We start from the raw sequence: 14,014 nt of genomic DNA on the forward strand, positions 1-14,014 counted from the left end.
TTTCTTTAAAGTAAATGCTCACATTTTTCAGACATGGCTTGTCTTACAAATCCATGCTGGCTGTCCTTAATTAACTTATGGCCTCTGGGTGGGCAATCAATTTATTCTACTTATGACGCTTGAAGCTGTTAAACCGTCTTCTTCTGCTATTATTATTTAAAATACACCAAATGCCCATTTTCCAGTTCTTTCTACCTCCTCAGTCTTTTCCCCCCCTTCCATATTCAGCACCACTTGTCGCTCTCAGGACTTTGATCCTGTCTACTTACCATATCCCAGTGGATGGTCACCCATGTCACTTCTTCATTCAATGGTGTGTTTCCTGGATTGTGCATTCCAACAATTCTTCAGCCACTTGAATATGACAGGATTTTGTCAGATGTTCCTGAATTTCAGTAACTTTGAGCTCACATACAAGAAATCAAACACTTGTTGTATTTGCTGTCATTGAAGAAACATAAACCAGAAGCATCCTTGATCACCCAGATTCACATCACAGTCTTCAGCTGTTTATCTGTAACAACTCAAAAGTTTTCGCTTCAAAGTTTAATAAAATGAAATACACATTGCTTAGCCCTGGAAGTATAATTTAAAGCCAGCCGAACCTCAAGGATGCACTCGAGTTCTGCGACTGAACTCTTGCTGGCTAACCCCACACGTTGAACGTTTGCACTCCAATAGCTCTTTCAGAACAAGATTAATTTTAAAAAATGAAAACATGATCCTGTAACTCGTCTGAAATTCTATTGTAGCTGATCTGCCAAACTGAGAACATCTAATCACACCACTTATGCACGCAATTAATTAAACTATCACTGACTTACAGCAGCCCACAAGTAAAGCAGTAAATAAACTGGTTTAAACTGCTCCAGTATTGAACAACAAAAACATGCCATAAATTAAGCTAAAGACACAGTAAAATAAATAAGTGAGAATTTCAGTACTGATGTTTCAATTATTCCTACTGATGCTAAGCTCTAGGTTCACCTGACGTTTCTTTCACTAATCTCTCACCAGGGAAGATTTCATTCCTGCTGCAAAATACCAGTAATCCCTACTTAGTTATCCCCTCACCAACAGCCTAATTTACCAAGGACTACAGATGAGAATGTGAAAATGCCATGAGCCTGTCTCAGTCATTGGTGAGAAAATTCATTGCGACATAAATTGCTGCTAACAATGTGCCTGTCAAAAAAATGTAGAAACATGCAGTTAGAATCAGATAAAGTTGCATTCATAGTTGTTAATGTTTTTAGAGGCAATGTGAATGTGTTCAATCGTTGTTCTGATAAATCTAGCTAAAGTGCCGTAGCATCATTGCAATTTACAGTAAAGAAGAAAGTTAGGTGGACCAATGTATTTGTAATGACATTTTGCTCGGGCAATCAATCTCTAATCACACTGGCCTACTCTCCCCCATTGCCATGTTTCTTTACTGGTTTCAAATGCTTGTCCACTTTTCTACAACAAGGAATGGTGGAATAGATTTTGGGGATGAATTTGAACCCTCTCTTCATCTTTGAGAAACTCGGCGCGGGTTCAAAGACCGGAGAGAGTTGCAAAACGTGATTCTCTCCTGCGTGATTGGCTTTTTGAATTTTCTCGACCACCCAGCCCCCCGCCCCGTCAGTGGAGTAGTGCGAATCGCGCAGTACGAGTCCGGGTCCCTGATTTTAATATATTAGTATGTCATTAGCGAGCACTCCCTCCAGACCGGCACCCTTTTTACAGACTATTCACTGGGCGCTTACAACAGGACTATAAAAGTGGAAACCTGGCAACCTCACCTCTGAGGGGAATATCATAGGTGGATGCTCAGGCAGCCATGACTCGCCAGCTCTTCACTTTTCCGGTGCACCGGAGAGGACCTGGGAGACACAGATACGTTCAACTTGGGACCAGTGCTGGGAATCAGCCACTTATTCCTGGGGGGAAGGGATCGCTAGCAGGCCTTACCTTCCATTCACTTTGGGGCGCCACTTGCTTCAAGAGGTCTTGAGGCTGGCATGCAGGTATCACTTCCTGTGCCCTCCTTGCTGGGTTTGTGGTCAAATGACTGCAGAGAGAGTTCCTTCCTTAGTGGGAGCTGGAAAGTGGGTGGGGGGAGATGAATATTGGGGGTCAGTGCTGGGGTAACTGTGAGGGGTCCCATGAGCAGCCAGGCTGCAAGGGCAGAGTGGGTACCTCGGGAATGGCTTGCAACCCTGCCTCATGAGTAATGAAGACCCTCTCACTTGGGGAAGCACAACTGAACTGTGCACAGAAACCTACGCTCATGCACCGCCCTGAGTACCAGGGGTTGAGCTCTACTGAATATTAATTGCACGTGTCTAGCCAGTTCGTCGCTCTGGAGTTAATGTGTAGGGCTACGAAATGGGAGAATGAGGGTGCCCGCTACATATGTGCTTGTCATGCTCATTGCAGACTTTACTCTAAACAGCTGGGCCTTGTCTGCACAGGAGACATTCAATTGATTGGATTGCAATTTGACCCCTCATTGGCAACTCAACAGTGCCAATCAGATATACAACACGAAGGCCGTGGCTTTATTCGTGGCCGTGTGTCCCTAGAGAGGGAGTATGTGATATCCACGGGTACCACTGAGGCCTTCCATACCCAGTGGACTTCACAGGGTCTCGGGGTGCTTTATCAAACCCTTTAACCACATTTTAATTTGACATTTTAGTTTCATAGAACATAGAACAGTACAGCACAGAACAGGCCCTTCGGCCCTCGATGTTGTGCTGAGCAATGATCACCCTACTCAAGCATTTGGGATTTGTTTTTGTTTCAGGCAGTATCCTTTTCAGGGGCTGCCCTTTTAATTTGTCCCTCAGTTTGTTTAATTTTGTTCATTTGGTTTCAACAAAATAGTTGAGACCCAAGCATTGAACTACAATGCTCAATTAATAGTTTACATACATTGGACACACTGATGTAAACCTCACACAAGGCTTCATGGTGAAGTCTATCATCACTCATCCATTACATGCACCGATAGGGGGCTCCTTTGAGGTGCCCCGTGAAGATGCAAATGGGTCCCACGAATCCACTCAATAACAATAATAATATTTATTATTGTCACAAGTAGGCTTACATTAACATTGCAATGAAGTTACTGTGAAAAGCCCCTTGTCGCCCCACTCCGGCGCATGTTCTAGTACACTGAGGGAGAATTCAGAATGTCCAATTCACCTAACAATCACGTATTTCGGGACTTGGAGGAAACCGGAGCACCCGGAGGAAACCCACGCAGACACGGGGAGAACGTGTAGACTCTGCACAGACAGTGACCTGAGCCAGGAATCGAACCTGGGACTCTGGCGTTGTGAAGCAACAGTGTTAGACACTGTGCTTTCTGTCACCTAATGTAAGGTGTGGGTGGAATGGGTAGGGGTTGGGAAAAATACCGGTGAGATTCTCGAATGTAAGGTCCCTTATCCTGGTGGAATTGAGAGGGACAAGAGTGGAGATATTCCAGTGTGAGAGGGGAGGTGTGAGTCTTATTGGGGAGGCACTCACTAAGGGTGAAGGGCATGATGGAGGTCCCTAAAGAGTAGAGGACTGAGGGAAAGGCCCTTCTCAGGAATCATCACTGATTACTTTGGGTTTCTTCTCTTTTCAGTGCATAGTTCTGGAGAATCATGGAGCCTGTCACGTTTCTACTACTTGCAACAGAGTGGCAACAGAAAAAGAAGTGTGTCACTGCATGTAGCCAGGACCAGCTTCTTTCTGAGGAGGAGGAGCCTGGGGGCTCTTAGCTGTACAGGGAGCTGCACCACAGAGGGAACAGCCCCATGTGAGATTGTACCGGCCAAGGGTTATCCAATGTTGGTCTTCCTGGCCAGATTCTCCCCTACCCAGCGGGGCGGGGGTTCCCGGCGTAGCGGAGTGGCGCCAACCACTCCGGCGTCGGGCCTCCCCAGAGGTGCGGAATTCCCCACACCTTTAGGGGCTAGGCCCGCGCCGGAGTGGTTTGTGCAACGCTGACTGGCGCAAAAACCGGCGCCAACGGCCTTTGACGCCCGCCGCCCAGAGTCGGTGCTGGCCGAAAGGCCTTCGCCGGTTTACGCATGAGCCGGTGCATCAGCAGCCGCTGACGTCACCACTGGCGCATGCGCGGTAGGTGGGGTCTCTTCCATCTCCGTCATGGCGGAGGCCGTGGCGGCGGCGGAAGAAAAAGAGTGCCCCACGGCACTGGCCCGCCCGTTTGATGGGCCCCAATCATGGGCCAGGCCACCGTGGGGGCACCCCTCGGGGTCCGATCGCCCGCGCCTCCCCCAGGACCCCGCGGGCCCGCTCGCGCCGCTAATCCCGCCGGCACCAGAGGTGCTCCAATTCCCGCCGGCGGGAGAGGCCTGTCAGCGGCGGGACTTCGGCCCATCGCGGGCCGGAGAATCGCCACGGGGAGCATGCCGATCGGTGGGGTGTGATTCCCGCTCCCGCTGATTCCCGGGTGCCGGAGAATTCCGGCCACAGCGGGGGCGGGATTTACGCCGGCCCCGGGCGATTCCCCGACCCTGCAGGGGGGTTGGAGAATTCCGTCCCCTATCTACAGATGTGGGAGCCACAGTGCCAGAGAAGACTGCCACTGTCCTGGGAGACGGTGGACCACCTTTGCCATGTGCTGAAAAAGTTGGCACCGCAAGCTGGGATGGGAGGACACCCACTGCCTGTGGCCCTTAATGTCACCATCGCTCTGAACTTCTATGTGAGCGGCTCATTTCAGGGCAGCACCAATGATCTGTGTGGCATCTCCCAGTGAGCCGCAGGCAAATGCATTAGGTAGGTGACATATGCCCTTTATGCACGAGCCCACATGTATGTAATAATAATAATCGCTTATTGTCACAAGTAGGCTTCAATTAAGTTACTGTGAAAAGCCTCTATCGCCACATTCCGGCGCCTGTTTGGGGAGGAGGGTACGGGAATTGAACCGTGCTGCTGGCATTGTTCTGCATTACAAGTCAGCTGTTCAGCCCACTGTGCCAACTTGGTCTGGGACCAGGCGAGCCAAGTCGCCAGGGCCATTGGCTTCAGCTGTGTAGCAGACATGCCTCAAGAGCAGGGTTTGACAGACTGCACTCACGTGGCCCTGTGATCTCCTTGGCATCATGCAGCGCCATTTATGAGATTCCATTCCATCAATATGCAGATCTTCTGTGACCACATGATGCGCCTAATGCAAGTGTTTGCCCAGAGGAGATAGAGAAGCATCTTTATCTCCTCAGATGAGGAGGAGGATGAGGAGAGTAGTGAGGACAACCGTGGAGAAGAGGAAAGGACCTGGGACCATAGTCAGGGCTCTCTTGGACCGTCGGGCAAGGGAAGCTCTCATGGCCTCTATGTTTGAGGATGAGTCGGACTAGGGGTGAGGATATCGCCAACCGAGGGGACTGCTTTCTAGTGCCAGCGATAGGTTTCTGTGATGGATCCCAATACCATAGGCAGAGCGCTGAGACTCTGCAGGAGAATGATGATGACTTTCATTGAGGACCTCTCATCCTCAGCAATATGACTGAGTCCTGGCTGACATAGAAATGAACGTGTTCTGCAAGGAATGGGATTACCATGGGTTTAGAGACGAGGGATGAGCGCTCACCTGCTACACCTTCAGTCCTGGTCTGTTCCTCCAACTCACCGCCTGGGTGGGTCAGCCACTCCACACTTTGTCACTCCATGGCATCCTCATCACTGGAGAAGACTGGCAGAAATGAGTGGCCTGAGTGTTGATGCCATTGCGGGGGAGGATCTGTCAACAGCAACTTGTCTTCACTGAATCATCAGTGACGGAGGTGGCACAGACTCTCACACTGCACAGGGATGAAGCGGCGAATGTGCACGGCGGTTTGCAGAGCATGGCACCATGAAATGACAGGGAGGAGGATCTGGTGATGTTTATTTACAACTGCCTATTTACATTGGTGAGATATCTTAACAAGAGCCTATGTTCACATACCCAATAAGTGCCTACAGTTCCCACACTCCCGCACCTTCACACCACATCTAGGTGTCTGCCCACGATCCACAACTGAGGTTGAGGCTATCTGCTGTTCTTTATGCCCTGATGCCTGAGATGACTTTGCTGGATGTCCCCTGAAGGTCAGGCGTACTCTCAAGTAACACAGTGCTGCCCTCGATGAGTGGTGCTCACAGGGAGGGGGATGTCTGATGAGCAAAACATCCTGGGGACCCCTGGGTGGAGAGTCTGGGCTGTGCTCCTGCCAATCCTCTTCCCTCCAGGTGCTTGGGGGTCCCTATGTACATCCATGAGATAGAGAGCCAGTTGGAATGAGATCCAGAAACTCTGCCATCCTCTGGCGCTAACAATCGTGGTTTCCCACCAGCACCTACACCATGCAGGTGAATCCCTCAGCCATGGAGTTCCTCCCATTGGCCATGGAGCAGCCAACCTCCACTTGGAGTGCACATTTTGCACCTAGGTCTCCTATGCGGACACCACCCTCATGGTGTAGGCCTCGTTGCTTTGGAATGATGGTACCATCTGCTCAGACAGAAGGCAAGGATGGTATGGGCTGTTCATCTGATTGTCCTGCAAGGGAAGGGAGATGGATTCATACATTGTGAGGAATAAATGATGTGCCATGTTTACTCATGTGAAGCTTGAGGAATGGTTGTTTGTCATTGGAGTTCTCACTTTTGCTCGCTGCCCTACTTTGGCACAGTCATGCTCCTCCCCGGTCACCTCAAGGGCTCTTTCCTCATGCAAGATCAGGTTCCAGAATTCCTGCATGACACTGGGCGGCTGGGCCCTCTGATACCCATTATGCTCATGTTTGTCCTGCGGAGACACAGATGGGGATGGGAGTCCTGCCAGTCCAGATGTTGGCTGAGGAGTGGCACGTATGGGGTATGGGACTAGAGTGGAAGCAGGGATGTGAGGAGCAGAGCTAAGACTGGGGGGGGGGGGGGGGGGGGGGGGGTGGGCACAGCATGGGGGGGGGGGTGGAGTAGGAGGTCCTTGTCACCTGTGGGCACCTGTGGGTGTCTGGCTGAGAGATCACCTTGTAGGTGCGAAGGTGGGTGAGGGGGTGTCTGATCTGATTTGATTTCTGATTTGATTTATTGTCACATGTACCGAAGTACAGTGAAAAGTATTTTTCTATGGTCAAGGGAACGTACACAGTAGTACATATTCGAAAACGGCTACACTGGCCGCACAAAGGTCATTCATCTTCTTCCTGCACAGCCGCCCGTCCACTCTGCAGAATGCTGCCTCTCACGAGGTAGCTCTTGCCTCCCAGGCAGGGTGGAAACCTTGCTGGTGGGCCGCCACCCCGATTGCGGGTTCAGGACTTCCACCTCTGTTGCATACCTTCCAGGAGTCTGGTCAGGGCTCCCTCTGAGAAATTCGATACTTGCTTTCATGCTGCCATCCCCGCTCATCAATCTGGAATAAGTGCTGGGCAGTGCTGGGGAAGCGTTTATATGGAGCTCCCCAGTTTTCCTCGGGCGAGTGAATTAGTGGAAGGACTCCAAGAGCTCAGCGTGACTCTTGTGGGGAGAAAAGATTTTCTTTAAAAGTCATAAAATTCTGTGAGAAATCCATTCACTACGTTTTTCTGGCCAGGACTGACACTTTGCCATTTTTATCAACAAGATTCCGCCCTTTGTCTGTGGACCACATGAGGAAAATCTAAATCTCTGTTGACCGAGGTTACTTTCCTCGCCTTTACAAGACTATGAAGACCCAGGAGGCCCGAGAAGGTGGGTAAATAGAAGTTCATTCAGGTCAAAGAATGCCGCTACGGCAGCATACACAGAATTCGGGATTACCAGAATGTCAGTCTCTATCCGGGCCGGCTTCTACAGAGCGAGGTAGCAAGCCCCAGCTGGTCAGGCCTCCGCCCACTGGAGGGGGAGCTTATCTTCTCCGAGTCCCATAGGGAGATTGATTAGTGTATCCCTGTGGGCCTCATAAAGGTTGTTACAGAGACCCTTGCAATGCCCACTCATCACACCACTATTCTCACTTTACTGCCTTTCCTTGATGTTAGTCTTTGGGCCAACCAGTGTTCATCCACTCCCTGCTGTTGAGTTGTCAATTTCTATCTGAAATATGCAAGCAGTTGACCATAAGGCGTGACTATTAAAATATGTCTAAACCCTTTATCCCAGATTGTGGTCCCCTCTTGTCAACTTTCCCTTGGAATTAAAATCAGCCCTGATATGATTCAGTGTCTTGGTCTCTTGGTTCAGCAATATCCACTGAGTGCATTCTTCCATTCCTTGTTCTATATTTCTGCAAAAATGATTTGCACCCATTCCACTAACCTGTCTACGTATTTTACAATCCTTCTCACCATTTTCTTGAACGAGATGCTATTTTGGATCAGGTGTATATGACCGAGAGCTCTATTAGATTGTTGGAATTTTTTTTTCATATCCATTTGGCTTCTGAGAACTGCTCATATTCGACACTGAGTGAGTAACTATAAAAGTGGCACGGGGGTATGAGGGTCTGAGGAGGCATGCCGGTGGGAGTCGGTGGGTGAAATGATATGTGGACTGACATGAAACTAAGGGGTTAATCAGAACACCGGCTGTGGCATAGCCACTAGAGGGCATTGCACAACTCGTTATAAAACCAAACACACACTAGGCCCTCCCTCTCACTCCTGGCAGGGACTGTAGGATTAGCACCAGAATAGTTTAGATCTCAGGCTGGGTCACCACATGTGGCCTAGATCCCAGTTGTACAGTTAATCATTATCACTGAGTTACTAGAGTTAGATCAGGAGAGTGTCGAACTCATTTATCTAGTTGTTACTGAATAAATCCTTTCAACTTACTTCAAGGACTGGAGTGTCTTTCAATGTCATCTATGGTCAGTAGCAACTTATGTTAATTATAACAGTGGGAGGCATGCATTGGCATGGAGGGCATGACGAGTGGGTGAGTTCGGAGGTGTGAGGAGTGAGGGCTAAAAGGCCTAAAAGCTTTTAAAACAATTGCATTGAAGTCCCAGAGAAATGAGGCAGGCCTTCTGAACAGCCCACATTGACATTTGCCTGCCTACATGGCCACCTCCGATCTGCTTCTGGGTTGGCCAGCCCAACCCTACCCCACCCTGCCTCCCAGAGGTGAAAATTGTGTGTGAATCGGCCCTTTATATCAAGGCGAGTCTGTCTAGTCAGGGAATTTCCCAACTTGAACTATCCATCTTGGGAACAAAATTCCAGCCGTAGTATCTAACCAAAATTCATTGAAGTGATCAAATATTGAACAAATTATGGGTAGAAAATTATTATGTGGTTCTCCTTTGGAGTTAGATATAGGGATAGTCACTGTTATTTTCCCACATAAAATACTACAACTATTATGCTAACTGATGAAGGTTTATATTGAACAAATATTTTGATTAGCCACATGCCAGGCTGGCTCAACTGTGCTATTGACTTAGAATCCCTGTTTTTCTTTCTCTATAATGTTTTTGCACCAGCTGCTGGCAATCAAATCTCTCTTCATGTGTCCCTCAGGTTGCCCAGTAAACACGAGAGAATTGTTATAATTCCAGTTGGTCTCTTTATTGTTACTTTGGTCTTAAGTTGGTAATGACTGTGACACACATTGTGTGAAAACACACTGAAGTCTCCGACGCTAGATCCTGACTGCACAATTTTTAATAATGACCCCTTCCTAGGCCGGATTACGAACTGTTGCCACACCGTTATTTCATGCTGTAATACAAAACTTCTTACAAGCATCAACAATTTCCCAGTGGTAATCATAGCTTTTTTTTTGCCTGAGGTTAGTCAACAAACGCACATCAATGTGACATATACTTCAGCCAGCTTCGCCCACTGTTCTCCCAATGAAATTTAATTGACGTGCTGCAGAACAAGATTTCAACAAGGAGCTCACTTCAGGCTCAAAATCTAGTGTTGCTGCCGTTGCATTATCTATTATTGTCAGGCTATTTTATTGGCCTCTTTACTTGCATCTTTCCTTATTTTCATCAATGGCTTCCAGTATCCCTTTTAATCTTCTCCCTAATTTCAGCCAGAGCCATTTGTTGTTGCATTGATTCTCAGTTTCAGGCTTTGTTACAGGCCCCTTATCATGTTTGCCCAGTTGATTCTGGTTTATTGTTCCACTATCGGATTCAAGCTTTACCTACAGGTGGTCTCCATGCATGACTCTTCATATGCTCAGCCCATACGTGCTTTAGTGATAAGCTGCACTGAAACTTTCTGCATATATTAGGCAATCTTGGGAAAGAAAAGTCTTCAGCCAGAAAGCTGATAGTTAGTTCAGCACGATTTCACATGTTGACTCGCCAGCTTTCCCAGCCTCAAGACTTAATTTGTTACCGCACATTTGCATTACAAAGCAATAACATTCATCTGAAGTTGATCTATGGATGTTTTTACTGCTGTCTTTCTTGCCCTTGACTCTGATCGTTTCCTCCTCATCAGTATTCATTCTGTTATACATAGTAAAGCAATTTTTTTTGGGGGGGGAGGGGATGGGTGGAGGGTTGCAGGAAATGTGGCTTGAAGAGTGGTCAGACATTAGCGACAATTATCTTTACTGCAGCTTAGAGATTGTACGAGTCACACGCAGAATAGAAGCCTGTCGAAATACACACTGACACTATCAATCCTGCTTCTTTCCATTCCACTCCATTGTCTCTTTATTCCACGATACTCCTGCATGGGGAATCTTGATTGATTTGGTTTTAAAAACAGAGAGACAAGTAAGTTTGAGGGCCAAGCAAAGTGTTTGGGTCCCTCACATAAACACAGACAGAGATTAATTACTCTTGGGTCAAACCAAATTATTTGACTTTCAGAACTGCACACACCTCCTTCCAGAAGAGCAGGATATGATGTAGATTTTTTTCAGGCCAAAATAACTTGGATGGTGATGAGTCATTCTTTTTTAATTGTTTCATTGCCACAGTCCAACAGTATAGTGCCATCCTTGAACTGGGTGAGGAAATGATAATGAAGCTAGTCTGCTTGAAGGCACATGCACTTTTTGCTCGGCCTGACAGTGACAGACTGGACCTGCCAGTTTTGGGCCTCTTTTACTCACCCTCCCCTTTTTCTGCTCACCCACACGGCTCATATGGAAACGGAAGAGCTGCCTAAATCTGGTTTGTATTTCATCTTCAAGAGGATCATCACTCAGCAGGGTAATTATAGCTGTGAAGCAATAGAAACATGACATCTATGTTGACATTGTGATTGTTTGATATATTCGGCCCAATATAAACATTGCAAAATGAAAGTACTGATATATCCATTTTCTTTTTCTCTCAGTGACAAAGCCATCGTCAAAGTAAATACGAATCTGTTACCTGGGACAAGAATCACAGCTTATGCAAATTTTAGGCAGGGAGGAACTAGTTGTTCACCAGAGCTGACAGTTTTAAGAGATGCAACACATGCATCTTCTTCGGATGCTTGAGAATATTGAATCATTGCAGCATCAGGCAGGTATCTATTAATGGTATCATGTTCAATAAACATGTTTGAAGCCCAAAGGTTGAATTTCAGTGTAATTTCCGTTAAAAAAATACATTAACTAAGTAATCAAGTTCCAAACATGGAAACATGTGACAATTATGCATTAACAGAAATATACAAACACATTCAGCAAATGACAGGCAATGGTGGATGGGATATTAAATTGATGTTCAAATTATAAACACATACGGGCAATAAAGTACGTAGAGATTTCATCATTGAAATACTTCATTGAGAACCTGAACCATGTCAGGAATGGGACTACATTGATACCTTTCTGTCCTATATCTCAGTGTTGGAATTAGTCGAACCTCTGATTTGCCTTTATTGCTCTGGTTGTGGTGGTGTTAACCAGCTCTGAATACGGGTATAAAAGCAAATTACTACAGATGCTGGAATCTGAAACAAAAACAGAAAATATTGGACAATCTCAGCAAGTCTGACAGCATCTGTGTAAGATGATACCATGGTTGTGTTGTAATTCATCAACTCATCAGTAGGAGTCTCATTAGTATATAAGTGAATGTTAGCGTCAGGTGACCTCAGACTGACTGGAGAGCTGAGAGAGAGGTTGCTTGTGCATGTTAATACTGTTATTCATCTGATGTTTTGTATGTAGTTGACCCACAGTTAATGCTAATAAATCGTTTATAGCTTTAGCTCCAAGCGTTCTTGTAATATAAATCAGACCATCCGACAAGAACATTACACTGTGGAGAGAGATGGGAGCTAATGTTTTGAGTCTGGATGACTCTTTATCAAAGCTGAATATGGGTAGATTGCATAACGGATTTTCCAAACTTAATGCAGATCTTAACTTCTTTTTTGCAGAACTTAAAGCTTTGTGCAATGAGGGGTATTGTCGTACGGCTGGTACTGAGAGCCCAACATCAATCTCTGCGCATGTTTCTGTATTTTTCGATCTGAACTGTTTGGATGCATGTAAGGCCAGGATGCCTCAAAGACGCAGCATATTCTGTTGTGTTCTTCTGATAATACATGTTCCTCCTATGATTTATAACAACCACCGCTCTGTATTACTTGGTTAAAGTAATATCTGTCGTTACTGGTTGCAGATGATGTTGAAGAATGCACGCGTCTTCGATGTAAAGTAAACAAATTTATTAAGTAATGACAAACTAATAAATGACTTTGGCACTCTACTGAACTAACTCTAGAAATAAAGTAATGAGATATAGCTATATAAACTGTATCTGAACAACACGTGGTGTCTAGGCTGTGATCTAACTATACTGTACTACTGCTGTCTAGCTACTCCTGTGTGGAAAGAGACCAAGAGCCTTTGGGAGCTCAGTTATATAGTGTGATCTTGTGGTGCCCTCTAGTGTCACAGCTAGGTGTTGTGATTAACCATTTCGTTACATGTCTATCTACATATCATCACAACCACTATTTACATAGTTTTTTCAAATAAGGAAAAATCTTACAGTGTGGAGGAAAATAGAAAGTAGATACTGAACAGGAGGGGAAGGGAACAATGTGGGATTGTGGAGGGCATGCACTACAGCTATTTGGATGGTCAGGAAATGAAAAAAGTTGAAAAATCATTGAAAATATTTGGAATATGCAAGTTCTGAGAATACAATTTCAAAAGCAGACCATTAGTTATGAAGAATTGTGAAGAATAACCTTTTGTGATAAAAGTAGGATTAGGGCCTACTGAGGACACAGTTGAAGGCAGTGGGGGATAGGGGTTGCTGCCTTATTAATTGAGTACTTTGCATCTGTCTTTTCCAAGGGACAAGATTATTCCCAGGTCATGGTGAAAGAGGAGAAATTTCAGATACTTAAAGAATTTAATATTAATACGAAGAGATATTGCATAGGCTGCTGTTACATAAAATATTAATTTATAAGATCATTGGTTGAACATACGTATGCATGTAAGTATTGGACTTTTTTTTAAAAGGATCTTTTCTTAAGCAAAACATCGGCTTACACCAGCTACTATGTTGCATTAGTGAAGGACATAAGCTAATTTTATGGAGACACAAGTCTTTGGAGTTCTTTGAGAGAGGCCAAGTGAGCTAGCTATTGGGCGTGAATATACTGCTTTGGTATGGTCAGAGGAATTGCCACCGGAAAGACAACCTTACTCCATCTCTCTTTCTTCTGATACCTCTCTCATCAAAGCTGAGCTTTTTTGTGCTTTGGAAAATCAACCAGAGAACTCTTTGCTGAAGTCTGAGCATTAATAAAGGATCATTTCAAATCAACACCACTGGCTAGAAATTTCCGCTGACGATCCGCCTGACCGCGCAATCCCCGCCAGGGGTTTCCCATGAGTAATGGGTGCATTCAACAGGAAACTTCATTGACAACGGTGGGAACAGAAGATACCACCACCAGCCAGTGGCAGGCCGCTCCCCCCACCACTGAAAAACGTGCGGTGGGCAGGTTGCTCGGTTAACCCTGCCCAGTGGGTGGAAGTCTCTCAAAAAATGATTATGGTAGGGATTCTCCAGCCGCGCCCGTCTGGCAACCGGAGAATCCCGGCC

At 46.2% G+C, this 14,014-nt stretch overlaps 1 long non-coding RNA gene across 1 annotated transcript; it reads left to right on the forward strand.

The window, feature by feature from the left end:
• The first annotated feature begins 1,110 nt into the window (after positions 1-1,110).
• Positions 1,111-12,352, forward strand: LOC119966816. The gene is made up of 3 exons (XR_005460843.1): positions 1,111-1,142; positions 7,622-7,728; positions 12,327-12,352. It is a non-coding gene; the product is annotated as an uncharacterized LOC119966816 (long non-coding RNA).
• Positions 12,353-14,014: the final 1,662 nt, after the last annotated feature.

This window comes from Scyliorhinus canicula, chromosome 6, assembly GCF_902713615.1.
Source record: "Scyliorhinus canicula chromosome 6, sScyCan1.1, whole genome shotgun sequence".
In the NCBI taxonomy this organism is placed as follows: Eukaryota; Metazoa; Chordata; class Chondrichthyes; order Carcharhiniformes; family Scyliorhinidae; genus Scyliorhinus; species Scyliorhinus canicula.